Source organism: Anthonomus grandis, chromosome 17 (genome assembly GCF_022605725.1).
Source record: "Anthonomus grandis grandis chromosome 17, icAntGran1.3, whole genome shotgun sequence".
Classification (NCBI taxonomy): domain Eukaryota; kingdom Metazoa; phylum Arthropoda; class Insecta; order Coleoptera; family Curculionidae; genus Anthonomus; species Anthonomus grandis.
The window spans coordinates 5,931,017-5,944,755 of record NC_065562.1 but is presented as its reverse complement, the minus strand read 5'-3'; the positions used below and the strand labels follow the sequence as shown (position 1 = coordinate 5,944,755).

The 13,739-nt window shown below is 31.6% G+C and overlaps 1 protein-coding gene and 1 long non-coding RNA gene across 4 annotated transcripts in view; one reads left to right on the top strand and one right to left on the bottom strand.

The window, feature by feature from the left end:
* The window catches only part of LOC126746527 (uncharacterized), a 136,493-nt gene that overhangs the window by 71,869 nt on the left and 50,885 nt on the right, over positions 1-13,739 (bottom strand). The window lies entirely within an intron of this gene.
* Positions 9,947-11,654, top strand: LOC126746529 (uncharacterized). 3 transcript variants are annotated; one of them, XR_007663917.1, is made up of 4 exons: positions 9,947-10,111; positions 10,450-10,589; positions 10,943-11,228; positions 11,292-11,654. It is a non-coding gene; the product is annotated as an uncharacterized LOC126746529 (long non-coding RNA). The 3 variants fall into 3 exon arrangements; XR_007663915.1 differs by lacking the exon at positions 10,450-10,589; XR_007663916.1 differs by having other exon boundaries at positions 9,947-10,589.

Sequence of the window (13,739 nt, the reverse complement as noted above, 5' to 3'; positions counted from 1 at the left end):
ATTAGTAAACTGTATACGTTCGTTTAATTGTGATAATTATTTGCCAGTACCGGACTTAGTGCGGTGGCATTAAACGTGTGTATAAAATTTCTTTGTGTCTTTGTGAGTGTTGTTTTGGTGTTTAAAATAATGGAGAAAACCAAGCCACGAAATGTCCAACCATTTAACGGTGAAAAGTATAGTATTTGGAAATTTCGTGTGAAATTATTATTAGCGGAAGCACAAGTTCTTTATGTTGTTGACGAGGGACTCCCGAATCAACCTGACGAGAAATGGAAAAGGCATGATATTTATGCGAAGGGAATAATCACTGAATATCTAAGTGATTCTTTCTTGAACTTTGTCAAGGATAAACCAACTGCAAGAGACGTTTTTGATGCTATGGATGCAATATATGAAAGGCGAAGTTTAGCTACTCAATTGGCATTACGTAAAAGACTTCTCAGTTTTAAATTTCGAGGAGATCAACAGTTGCTTCAACATTTTGCTATTTTTGATGATACAATTGCAGAATTACTAGCTGCAGGAGCAAAATTATATGAGATGGATAAAATTTCTCATCTACTTATAACAATGCCTTCCGCTTATGATGGTGCATTCACTGCATTGGAACCTTGGGAGAAGAAAGTCTAAACTTGTCATTTGTGAAAACTCGACTCCTGGATCAAGAAGTAAAACTTAAAAACGACAATACTACAACAAGTTTTAAAATACTAAATACATTCAGAGATGCTTTAACCACCCAGGGTACTTTAAGACCCAAAGACAATACACGACACAAAAAGAAGAAATTTACACACAATAAATACAAAGGGCATTTCAAAAAGGGCTATAAAAATGATAATAAAACCTCAAATATGAAATGTAATCATTGTGGCCGAATTAACCATTTAATTAAAGATTGCTACTTTCACAAACAAATGCTTGACAAGCAACGTTCAATCCAAACTGTTTCACGCACCAAATCAGAAGAAAATGGTTTTGCTTTCATGCTTCGACATGACCTAATGACAACATTGGAGAAGACTGAAAATACATTGTTCGTGCTTGATTCTGGGGCAACGGACCATATTGTCAAGAACATTTCTTTTCAACAAAGTACCACTTACCAAAACCAATTTCTATAGCTGTAGCTAAGATTGATGCAGCTGTTCTGGCTACAAAAGGCGGGTCAATAGATGTGGTGACAAATCTTGGAGTTAAGGGGACGTTGGAAAATGTCCTCTTTATACCTGAAGTACCCTACAACTTGATTTCTGTGCCGTGTCTCCAGAAGGAATGGTGATCATTTTTGACGAGCATGGAGTGAAAATTCAACACAACTCACAAACAATAGCTACAGGTAAGCCCATAAATGGTTTAATAGGTATTTATTTTAAAATACCTAAAAACCATGGAAATCAAATTAATGTGATTGATAATAAAAACTATCAAAAATGGCATGAACGTTTGGGACATCCCAGTGCACAATCGTTCTTAAAATTAAAAATTTTTAAAATGGTAGAAGATTTTGATCATATTAATAATATAGTACCTGTAAATAATATGTTGTGTGAAGCATGCATAAACGGGAAACAATCTAGACTACCGTTTGCAAAGTCCAAATTAAAATCACATATTCAAAGACCATTGTTTATTATTCATTCTGATGTTTGTGGGCCAATAACTCCTCCTACTGTCGATAGTAAAAATTATTTTATGACATTTATAGATGAATTTACACACTATACTGTAGTATATTTAATTGAATTAAAATCTGAAGTCTTTAAGGTTTTTAAAGATTTTGTTGCTAAAGCAGAAGCACACTGTAGTTGTCAAGTAGTAAACATCTATTGCGACAATGGTGGAGAATATTTGTCTACTGAAATAAAAGGGTATTGTGTTCAGAAGGGCATTTCATATCATTTAACGGTACCCCATACTCCCCAACAAAATGGTGTAGCAGAGCGGATGAATCGTACTATAACTGAAAAGGCGAGATCGATGATTTATACATCGGGGTTGGATAAATCTTTTTGGGGTGAAGCTGTTTTAACAGCTAGCTACCTAATAAATATTTTACGAACTGCCGCACTGCATATTAATAAAACACCATATGAACTGTGGCATAATAAAAAGCCCAGATTGGACAATTTAAAAATTTTCGGTTCAACCGTCTATGTCCATAATAAAAGTCGAAAGACAAAATTTGAAGAAAAATCCAAAAAGGGTATTTTAATGGGGTATGTTTCTAATGGGTATAAAATCTGGGATGTTGAAAAAGAAAATTTTATCATAGCTCGCGACGTAATAGTTGAAGAGGCAAATTTCAAAGTCACTAGACCTCTTAAAAGTGACATGGAATTAACACCCTCGCCCAAAACTAATAAAACCGATTCAAACTCGGAAAAATTAGTCAATTCTGAACATGAAAATATCCATGTAGACCAACAAACATCATATGAATTAAAAGCTTCCACCTTAAGGAAAAGCGAGAGAATCAAAAATCATTCATTACCTCTGTACACTGATGACGATGATTATGATATAAATAATGACACATTTTTCAATCATATATTATGTGCTGGTAAAATGTCTCTCTGGTAAAATCAAATCCAAAATTCTATCATGAAATTAAAACAAGGGATGATCTCTGTCAGTGGGAGGCTGCCATTAAGGATGAACTTGATTCTCTTAATTTAAACAATACTTGGACTATTGTAAACAAACCCATAAACAAAAACATTGTTGATTGCAAATGGGTATTTACTGTCAAAACTGATGAACAAGGAGCACCAATAAAATATAAAGCTAGATTGGTAGCAAAAGGGTTTAGTCAGCAATATTTACTTGATGATCAAGAAACTTTTGCACCAGTTGCCCGCATTACAACATTTAGACTAATGCTAGCAATTTGTAATCAGTACAATTTACTTGTTCATCATATGGACGTAAAGACTGCCTTTTTGCACGGTAGTTTAGATGAAGAAATATACATGAAAATTCCCGAAGGGCTAAAAGCAGATAATAGTAAAGTTTGCAAATTAAATAAATCAATTTATGGCCTAAAACAATCTTCTAGATGCTGGTATGAATATTTTGATAAAAAATTAAAAACATGTAATTTTAAAAGCTCACTGGTTGATCCATGTTTATATTTATTAGACAAAGGCGACTTCAATAAAAATATTTATGTTATTTTATACGTTGATGATATTTTAATTTGTACCGCAAAACAAAACACGATGGTAACATTTAAAAATTATCTTATGAATGAATTTCAAATGAAAGATTTAAAAGATGTAAAACTGTTTTTACGAATTCGAATTTTGCGAACAGAAAACACCATAACCTTAGACCAAAGTTTTTATTTAAAAACCGTATTAAATAAATTTAATATGTCTGAATGTAAATCAGTAAGCACGCCATTAGAAAATAAATTAAATTATATAAATAAAGACGAGAATTTGAATGTTCCATGTAGAAATTTAATTGGGTACCTTATGTATGCCATGCTTTGTACAAGACCAGATCTTTGCATTGCAATTAATATCTTAAGTAGGTTTCAAAGTAAGAGTAATAAAGAACTATGGGTGTGCTTAAAACGAGTGTTAAGATATCTTAAAGGTTCTGTAAATATAAAATTAACATATACACGTAATGATAATTATGTCAATATAATTGAGGGCTATGTTGATTCAGATTGGGGAAATAATGAGTTAAACAGGAAAAGTACAACAGGTTATTTATTTAAAGCCTTTAAAAATTGTACAATATCCTGGAACTCAAAACAACAATCCTCGGTAACTGGTTCTTCAACAGAAGCAGAATATATGGCTCTTTTCGAATGTGTTAGGGAAGCTATATGACTAAGAAGTTTATTAGAAAGCATTAATTTTAAAATGCTAGCACCAACAACTATTTTTGAAGATAATAACGCTTGCATAAATATAGCAAAAAACCCTATAAATCATAAAAGAACTAAACATATTGACATAAAATATCATTTTACACGTGAACAAATCTTACAGAAAACCATACTATTAGAATATATTTCCACAGGTGAACAATTAGCTGATGCGTTTACCAAACCACTCCCAGCAGTAAAATTCCTCAAGATAAGATCCGAGATAGGGTTAAAGTAATTTTTTTTTTACCTAGAATATATTATGAATAAACATCTTTTCTATTATTATGTTATAATGTTAATTAATATGTTTGTGTATTCCTTATATTCACATAAAAATAGGTATATGTAGGTATAATATTAGTTTTTTTTTATTATTTTAACTTACTATAAGGAAAATATTTTTCTTTAGGATCATAGGATTGCAGGGATTTATAAAATGGTTAATTATGTTTTTAAGTGGGAGTGTTGGAATTAATATTCTTTTATATTAATACAAAAACCAATAAACCAGGTTCCGAAAGGAAAATAAAACCCGCAAACATAAATTAGACATAGGGCTCATAGAAAGTAATAGAAAGGCAAAAGTGGCAATAAACTTAAGTACTCTAAAAGACCTTTTTTTAGGTTGTCAAGAAAATGGATCAGTTATACAAACAACCATATTTCATTTATTTCACATTTTCAAAATGAAGCAAAAAGGCTTTTGGTGTGAGTTTGTAATTTTAGTCTTAAGTAGAAACGTCTTGAATACAGATGTATTAAAATATACTTTCGTTTAATTTAAATTCCCATACACCATTATATTTTCGTTAAAATTTAATAATTATTTGGAAACCTCTGGACAAAAAGCAAGAAAGTAGGATACGACTTGAAAAACAATTGAATACCCTTTAAAACCACTTGAATCCCATTGTCATTTAAGATTTTAAGGGTGACCACTCCTAGTGAGTTGAAACAGGAAGACTAACAATATAATTTTTTTTTTGATTTTTCATATTTTTAATTGCAAGAAAATTATTATTAAGGGTGGGAAGTTTTCAAAATTGACACCGTGTATACTAATTTAAATGAATTTCTTAAATACATGATGATGATTTATGATAAGACGAGAATATACAGTACCGAGCAAAAGTGGAGAAACATTTTATTTAATAAATATAAAGCCAGAGTAATCGACTATTGCCAATAAACAAATACTCACATAATTTCTTTAGGTTCAAAGGAATGCAAAAACATATTTGGTATTTATAAATTCTTGCAACAAAAACAATCTATTTGCTTATCTTTATTTTATGAGGAGCAAAAGTAGAGAAACATTTTTAAAGTTCTTACTTTATGTTTGCTTATTGAAAGCAATACATAATAATATTTTGTTAATTAATAAAGAATCACCTGTAAATATGCCTCGAGGTATTACTTTGGTGTTATGTATAAAACAGTTGATAATATCAAAATATCAATCGGGTGTTAAGCAAGCAATCATTGCTAAGCAGTTAGGATTAAACCGCTCAGTCGTTTCCAAAACCATAAAGTTACACCGCATTAGGAACTCATTAATAAGTCCACCTAAAACTGGTAGGCCTAGAAAAACGACGCCTAGAGTTGACGAGAAGATTAAATCCTTAGCTCTTAAAAATCCATTTAACACAGCAGTGGATATAAAATCTCAACTAGACGATGTAAATATTAGTGTCCATACAGTTCGAAGACGTTTAAAGGACAGTGGCTGGCCGGCAAGAAAACGATCCAAGAAACCCTTCATTTCGAAGAAGAATCGAATCGCCCGACTTCAATTTGCACATGACCATTTAGACTGGTCAGAAGCAAGATGGAATAGAGTAAGTATTATTTTCAGATGAAAGTAAGTTTAATTTATTTTCTTCTGATGGTATTTTATGGGTGAGGCGTCCTAAAAATAAAACAGTTGATCCAAAGTATACTTTGGGCACTATTAAGCATGGAGGGGAAAATGTACAAGTGTGGGGTTGTTTCTTTGGTATGGAAATGGGCCCCATTGTCAAAATTGATGGGATTATGGATCGGTTTAAATATTTAGAAATATTAACTGATAATATGTTGCCATATGCAGAGGAAAACATGCCATTGCAATGGAGGTTTCAACACGACAATGATCTGAAGCATACAGCTATAAAATTCTAAAAAAATTTTTTGAGGACAAAAAAAAACTGTTGTTAAGTGGCCAGCTCAGAGTCCTGACCTTAATCCCATAGAGAATCTATGGGATTTAGTTGACAAAAAAATGCGTAAGGAACATCCCGAAAAATTTTAAAATGGAGACGAGTTGTTTGAAGCAGTTGAAGCTGCATGGCATTCTGTACCCAAGGAGACCTTAGGGAATCTGATTGGATCTATGAAAAGGAGATGCCTTGCAGTTATTAAAAATAAGGGATATGCAACTAAATATTAATTTGTTGTTATTATATATTTTCTTTAAATATGTGTTTCTCTATTTTTGCTCCCTGTCTTTTTTTAATTGATTTACATATAGCTTTATAATAAGTAGAATTATATTGTTTATGTTTTAGTTTTATTATCTAGTTTGGTGTAGTATTATAGGATAAAAAAAATTTAGTTAAGGCAGTTTTATGGAATGGTCAGTAGTATTCATGGCACTCTAGATTTTGAGGACAAAAAAAAACTGTTGTTAAGTGGCCAGCTCAGAGTCCTGACCTTAATCCCATAGAGAATCTATGGGATTTAGTTGACAAAAAAATGCGTAAGGAACATCCCGAAAAATTTTAAAATGGAGACGAGTTGTTTGAAGCAGTTGAAGCTGCATGGCATTCTGTACCCAAGGAGACCTTAGGGAATCTGATTGGATCTATGAAAAGGAGATGCCTTGCAGTTATTAAAAATAAGGGATATGCAACTAAATATTAATTTGTTGTTATTATATATTTTCTTTAAATATGTGTTTCTCTATTTTTGCTCCCTGTCTTTTTTTAATTGATTTACATATAGCTTTATAATAAGTAGAATTATATTGTTTATGTTTTAGTTTTATTATCTAGTTTGGTGTAGTATTATAGGATAAAAAAAATTTAGTTAAGGCAGTTTTATGGAATGGTCAGTAGTATTCATGGCACTCTAGATTGAAATTAAAAAAATTAAAGGTTATATGTGAAAAGTTGACATATGGGGATGTCATTTTTCTTAGATTGTATTTTCTTATCAAAATATGGTAAAAAAGTTGGGGGGTCCCATTTAAAATAAGAAAGTTGGGATCATTTCCGGTTAAACCAGAAGTGACATAAAACAACTGAATACGTCAGCCAATCCCAATTTGGATGCTACACCCGCTTACCAAATTTCATTTTTTTTACTTAAAAATTAAAAAGTTATAGGGGCGAACCACTTTTCTAACACACCCGGTATACAGAAAGTTACAGAGAGTGGTGCTATTAAATACAGCCCGAATTGTAAGGAAAATTTCTGGGAACCAACACCATTGATCGTCACCACGTGCCCGAAAATCTGGTAAGGACAGAGCTCATTCCCTTTGATACCTGAGTATCTGGGATGAGTGAATGTTTGGCTGAAAATCATAATAATAGTGATGACGTCATGATAATAATAATATTCCATATCAACTTATAAAAAAAATAATGGTCCGACATTGTCTTAAATATGTAAAAAATACCATTCATTACCCATTAAATACCATGCCTATAAGTACTGCCAGCTTTTACAGTATATCTAAGTTAAACATTAATAATAAGTTCAGGGTCTGTACGTTACCAAGTTGATGAAATTTGCAACTCTGATATGGTTAAGTCGGTATGGCCTTCAAAATAGGTCAATGAAATTACACAGTCTGCCCAGGCAATTCAGTTTAAAATTCAACATCATTAAATAGTTAATAGTTATTATCATTTATCAACGATGCTTTTTAATAAATGGATGAAATATCTATATTTAATTTTATGTTGGAATTTCTGTTTAATTTTTTTTAATATCGCTTATATTATAAGTGATATATTTTATTAATTACTCTGTGAAAGTAAGATATTTGGCGAAGAATTTCAACACAAAACAATGTGAGCAAAGTAGAGTTATGCGGTAGAAAGTACCGTGACCAGAAAAAAATCGACCCTCGGCATGGCGCATATCGTCTTCGTGAAACCGTTTCACACGACACGCGTTATCAGGGAAGTCAATAAAACAGTGGTATTGTGGTATTAAAAGTATTGAGGTCAACTGTGATAAGCTTAAAACAAGAAATGTAACTTTGGTTTACTTAATTACAGTAGCTACAAAGTGTTGACAAGATTTTACCGCAACAAAAAAAAATAATTAAAATAAAGCTTTTCACAACCCGTCAATGTCTGTATTTAATAGCCGTTGCATGTGCGTACTTATATGGAATTTGGAATCCGCGCTATTTATTGATTGTCTAATCACTTTATATAATAATATTGATATCAATATTCATTCGGTCTTACCATTTTATTTATGTCGGACGTGACTGAATTTTTTAACACATATTATTGTAGAAAATATAGGGTTCAAATTTCGTTTAGCTGAAGTCGACTATTAAAGAGAAAATTACATTTTTAGCTTCAAATAGCCCCTATGATAATAGAATGACAACAAATTTTTTGTGAAAATGCGTCCTGTCCATTTTCCAAATGATAGAATAACAGAAATCAATTGAATAAAAAATATGGTTTATTTGATATTTGGAAGTGTCAATTAAGTAAAAACTTTTCTGCGGAAATGCATTTATAATTTTCCGAATTTAGAATAACTGAAATCAGTTACATGAAGAGATGTTTTTGATTTATTTTTTAGATATTTTTTTAAATATGTTTAGCTGAAATCAGTTATTAGCAAAAAAATGATGCATTTCCGCAAAGTGCTTTTAGCATATTTATATTTAAAAAAATATCTTCAAAAACATCTATTTATGTAACTGCTTTCAGTTATTCTAAAGTCGGAAAATTGTAAATGATCGATGCACTGCCGCAGAAAAATTGTAATTTTGTATAATGGACACTTTCAAATACTAAATGAACCACATTTTCTTACATAACTGATTTCAGTTATTCTTAGAACATTGAATGCCTAGAATAAGCCTAGCTGCAAACCAGAGGCGAGGTTGTTTAAGTTCACCATCTCTCAGACAATGATGTGAAATCGACTTTCCAATTTTTCATCCAATATATAATTTTCTTATTCCACTACATATTTTTTATGTGTTTTATTTTGTAATAGGTAAAAAGTGTGCTCTTTAGAAGTTTCTACTAATAATATTAGTTGACTAATAATATATACTTTGAGAGTAATAAACAAATTTTTCAGAATAAAAATAAGGATTCCTGACAATAAAGATAATGAACAAAAGCAACTTGGCAACATAGAATACCTCTATGTTTACAATGCACGTATCCGATGGCGTATTGTATTTGCCTCAGCGTTACAGAACCAGTAGTAAATACTGTCACCTGGTTGGTCACGTACACATTCGTTTCCACCGAATCGCCCGCTTAACGTATCATTGGAGGTGCGACACGCCTACGAAACTGTCAACAAAACCAGAACCATACCATTTCTATATTTTCATTTTCTTTTCTGTATTTTCACGCTTCTGTATTTTCACGCAAAAATACAAAACGCTGTTTTGTATTTTTTATTTTTGTAATTATCTTTTGAAAACCCAATAGGGCATATTCATGTGTTGGAGAAGGATTTCAAAGATTTTGGTCATTGCCATTGGTTGTTCCTGTGATTTTGTGTTGTGGTTTGTTCCTGTAGTTGGTTTTTAGTTTAAAGAAAAATTAACATGGATCTAGACATGAACTTATCATCCAAGTTTTTATTTAAAAAAGTGGAAAATAATGACAATAATGATCCAGAGGGTATTTTAGTGCACAGATCAAATTTCATAAGTGATGCTTTAAAGTGGTTATATGAGTATTCAAATAAAACAAATACTCAATGGATTATTAAGAATGCGGTTTATAATCCCCAAAGGTAGGTTCTCCTAGATAGTACTAAGGATACATTTTTTTGTTATATTTTACTATTTTCGATTAGTGTTTCATAAATGTTTTGTTTGTCAACATGCCTCAAGAAATAAAAGAAAAAGGGATTCAGAAGGGAACAGTGGATGTACATCTACAATTGATATTAAAATTTAAAAAAATAATAAAGCAACACGGAAAAATGATCAATTTTTAAAAGAAAACCAACCTTTGGCAGGTATTGTTAAAATAAAAATTAATCATAACCATGCAGTTGATACTTTTGTATATCTTAAACTATTAAGAATAGATGACCAAATTCGACACCAATACTATGGGTGTTTTTGAAGGTGGTAGACAATGGTACAGTGAAAACATCTTGTCGAACTTGCAGTTTACACTTGATAACGGTTGGAGATACTTACCAACCGAAACGTCGTGTTACATTAAATAAATAAGACAATGCAAGTTCGACAAGATGTTTTCAATACTATGGGTATTTTGAAGGTGGACTAGGAGTTAGCGAGAGTATTAGGCAATTTCAAAATAAGAATCTTTTAAGCATTCTTTCTACAGATTTGCCAGAGATGACGGCCAATGCTAGACTAAATCCAACGTATAATATGCTGAAAAAATGTTTATAACAGATGGAGAAATGATAATTTTGGATAGTGTTAAAAGATTAAAGGAGAAAATAACATATTACACCGAAAAACGTTAGTACAATTTTACAATTTCAATAATTTAACAAAGAATATTCAGATGTGTAGAGTAAAAATTAATTTATTAAAATGCTGACCACCAATTTTTATTTTATTTAAAATAGAATTTGATTCGGACTTTATGTTTAATTTAGGAATTTTAATACAAATATACATATATAGGGAGACATATAGGGTGTTTTAAATAGTGTATGCCATAGTATTGTTGTCTCTTCGGGTGTCTCTGAAACAATAGGAGATAGTAACGAGTAATTTCCAAGCTAACTGGATCCTTTAGCGGAAGTGCAAAATTTTTACACTAAAGTTTCTGTGTTAAAGTTCCATATTTAATTTGGCTGTCTTTGTAGGTATAACAATTTATACAACAGATGAAGATCAACATCCTTGGGCAATTTTGGTGGTTACGCCTATAATGAAGAAGTGTCAAGAACTGGTTTACTCTAGAGAAGTTATTTTTATAGATACCACTTACAGTATAGATGCTAATCATTCTTCTCTATCATTTTGACAGCTTCTAAAGCTGGTGCTCTTCCCTTATGTATGCTAGGTCATGAGGAGCAAACTGAGGAAAGTTATACAAAAGCTTTTCTATTACTGAAAAGCTCTAACAACAAACCTTTTGGTACATGTGAGGTAGCACTATAATAGCTTAGACTTCTTAAATGAAGAGTATTGTAAAAACTTTATTTTTTCTAGCATCCATATAGCTTTCATGACCGACCACTCAGCTGGAGAAAAAAATGCATTGAAAACGGTCTGGCCAGGGTCACGACAATTGCTATGCCATTTTCATGTTGCCCAGGCAGAATGGCGTTGGTTAATGTCCGCTAAAAACGGAATTCCTGGAGATATAAGGCAAACTTACATGAAGGCCTTTAAAAAAGTACAATATTATATCATATTTCAACTTGTCACCAAATAAGTTTTCCTATGACTACCAGTTTTCATCAAAATGGAAACTGTTTGATTTATTATTATCATATTGATAATTTTGGCCTTTTATAAAAGTGCAAAAGAATGAGTAATATCATGAAGCAAAGTTCGATAACATGTGTGTAGTCATGGAAAACCCATTTTTAAATATATATATATACAGGGTGTCTCAAAAGTGATGGATCAAACTCAAACAGGAGATAGAGGGAGTCATTTACAATCAAAATCACCCCCTATGTTGTTATGCAATTGTGAATAGGTTAAAAGTTATAGCCATATATGTGTATTTTTTTAATTTCAGCACCTTTGTCAAATAAAAGTTTTAAAAAAAATTATACAGTTGATTAAACAATCTGTTTTTTTTTATTGTACCTAAAAATGATGTGCCTCTTCAACAAAAATATGTTTCTTAAACAATACTTTTTAAGAGCATTAGAAAAACATTTTTTTGGACTTTTTACAACTTTAAAAATAAGTACTTAACTTTGATGCCATTTTTTTGCGAAGAAAATATAAGACATGCGAGTGACCCTAAACCTTAAAAACTTCTTTAATTCATACTGATTCCAGCAAAGTACAACTTGAATAGATTATTAACATTTCTTATTGTCTAATTAAATTTTTATTTTTTTAAGAAATAAGCAAAAGAAATATTCCATGGCTAAATCAATATTTTGCTTTTGCTATTTTGCTATTATTTTACGAAAAAATAATAAAATTAAGATAGTAAAGTGTCTCAAAAATGTTTAAAAATACATAAGTATGTCGACTTCTAATACTGACCAATTTATCTGCGTTTATTTTGAAGAATGTTGATTTGTCGTGTTTTTTGTCGTAAACAAAATTTAAAAATAATTTAAAATAGGTGTTGTGTTGTCCAGGTACTGGCTAAATACATAAAATTTTGTATTATTTATACAACTGAACACATATAATGCCTTATACCGTCCGTGAGTATGCAGAAATGCATTATGTTTATGGATTTTGTAATGGAAACGCTCGAGCGGCTGAAAGGGAATATCGTGAACGATATCCTGACTACAGTGTGTTTCAACGAGTGCATAACGCATACGTGGAGGGCAGATTCCTGGAAATCCTCGCAGAATAGGAAGACCTGATGAAAATGCTGAGGCAGAAGATGACATTGAAATGGCATTAGAGGAACCTTCAACTAGTGTTCGCCGCATATCAAGACGGTCTGGTATTCCGAGAACAACAGTACACCGCATTCTACGAAGAAACCAGTTGCATCCCTATCATGTACAACGGGTTCAAGATCTATTACCGGTTTGAACTACCAGCCAGATTAAATGGTGAAATCTATAGGAGATTTTTGGAAGCAAACTTACCTGTTTTACTTCAGGATATTCCATTAAATATTCGTCAATCAATGTGGCTGCAGCACGATGGAGCGCCCGCCCATTACAGCCTTCAGGTGAGACAGTTTTTAAATGAGGCCTACCTTGGTCGTTGGATTGGACGGGGAGGTACAATTCGTTGGTCACCGCGCTCCCCCGACCTCAATCCAATTGATTTTTTTCTATGGGGGTACTATAAGGAGTTGGTATACGCCAGGGAAAATCGTAATGAGGAAGAGCTACGCCACCAAATAATTACAGCAACTAGATTAATTACCCAAAATGAACGTTCATTCAGAATGATTAAGAGAAATTTTATACGCCGATGTAGGTTATGCATTAGATTTCGCGGCAGACATTTTGAACACTTATTGTAAATGATAGCAAAACTATCATGTAAAACAATAAACCATTTTCTAATGTTTTTTGTACCTTATTGCAATCCACCAACCCAACAAAACACAATTATTTATTTTAAAAAATTGGTAAATATTGATTTAGCCATAAAGCAGTAAAAGAAAGCATAAAATTTAGCAATAAGAAATAATGTATTTAAGTCATGCCTTGCTGGAATCGGTATGAAACGTAGAAGTTTTTAAGCTACAGGGTCACTCTTATGTCTTACATTTTTGAGGAAAAAATGGCATCAAAGTTAAGGGTACTTATTTTTAAAGTTGTAAAAAGTCCAAAAAAAATTTTTTTTTAGCTCTTTCGAAAAGTAATATTTAAAAAAATATTTTTATTAGAAAGGTACATCACTTCTAGGTAAAAACAAACAAAAAAACGCATTGTTTAATCCACTGTATAATTTTTTTATAAGCTTTTATTTCACAGTGTGCTTGAATTTAAAAAA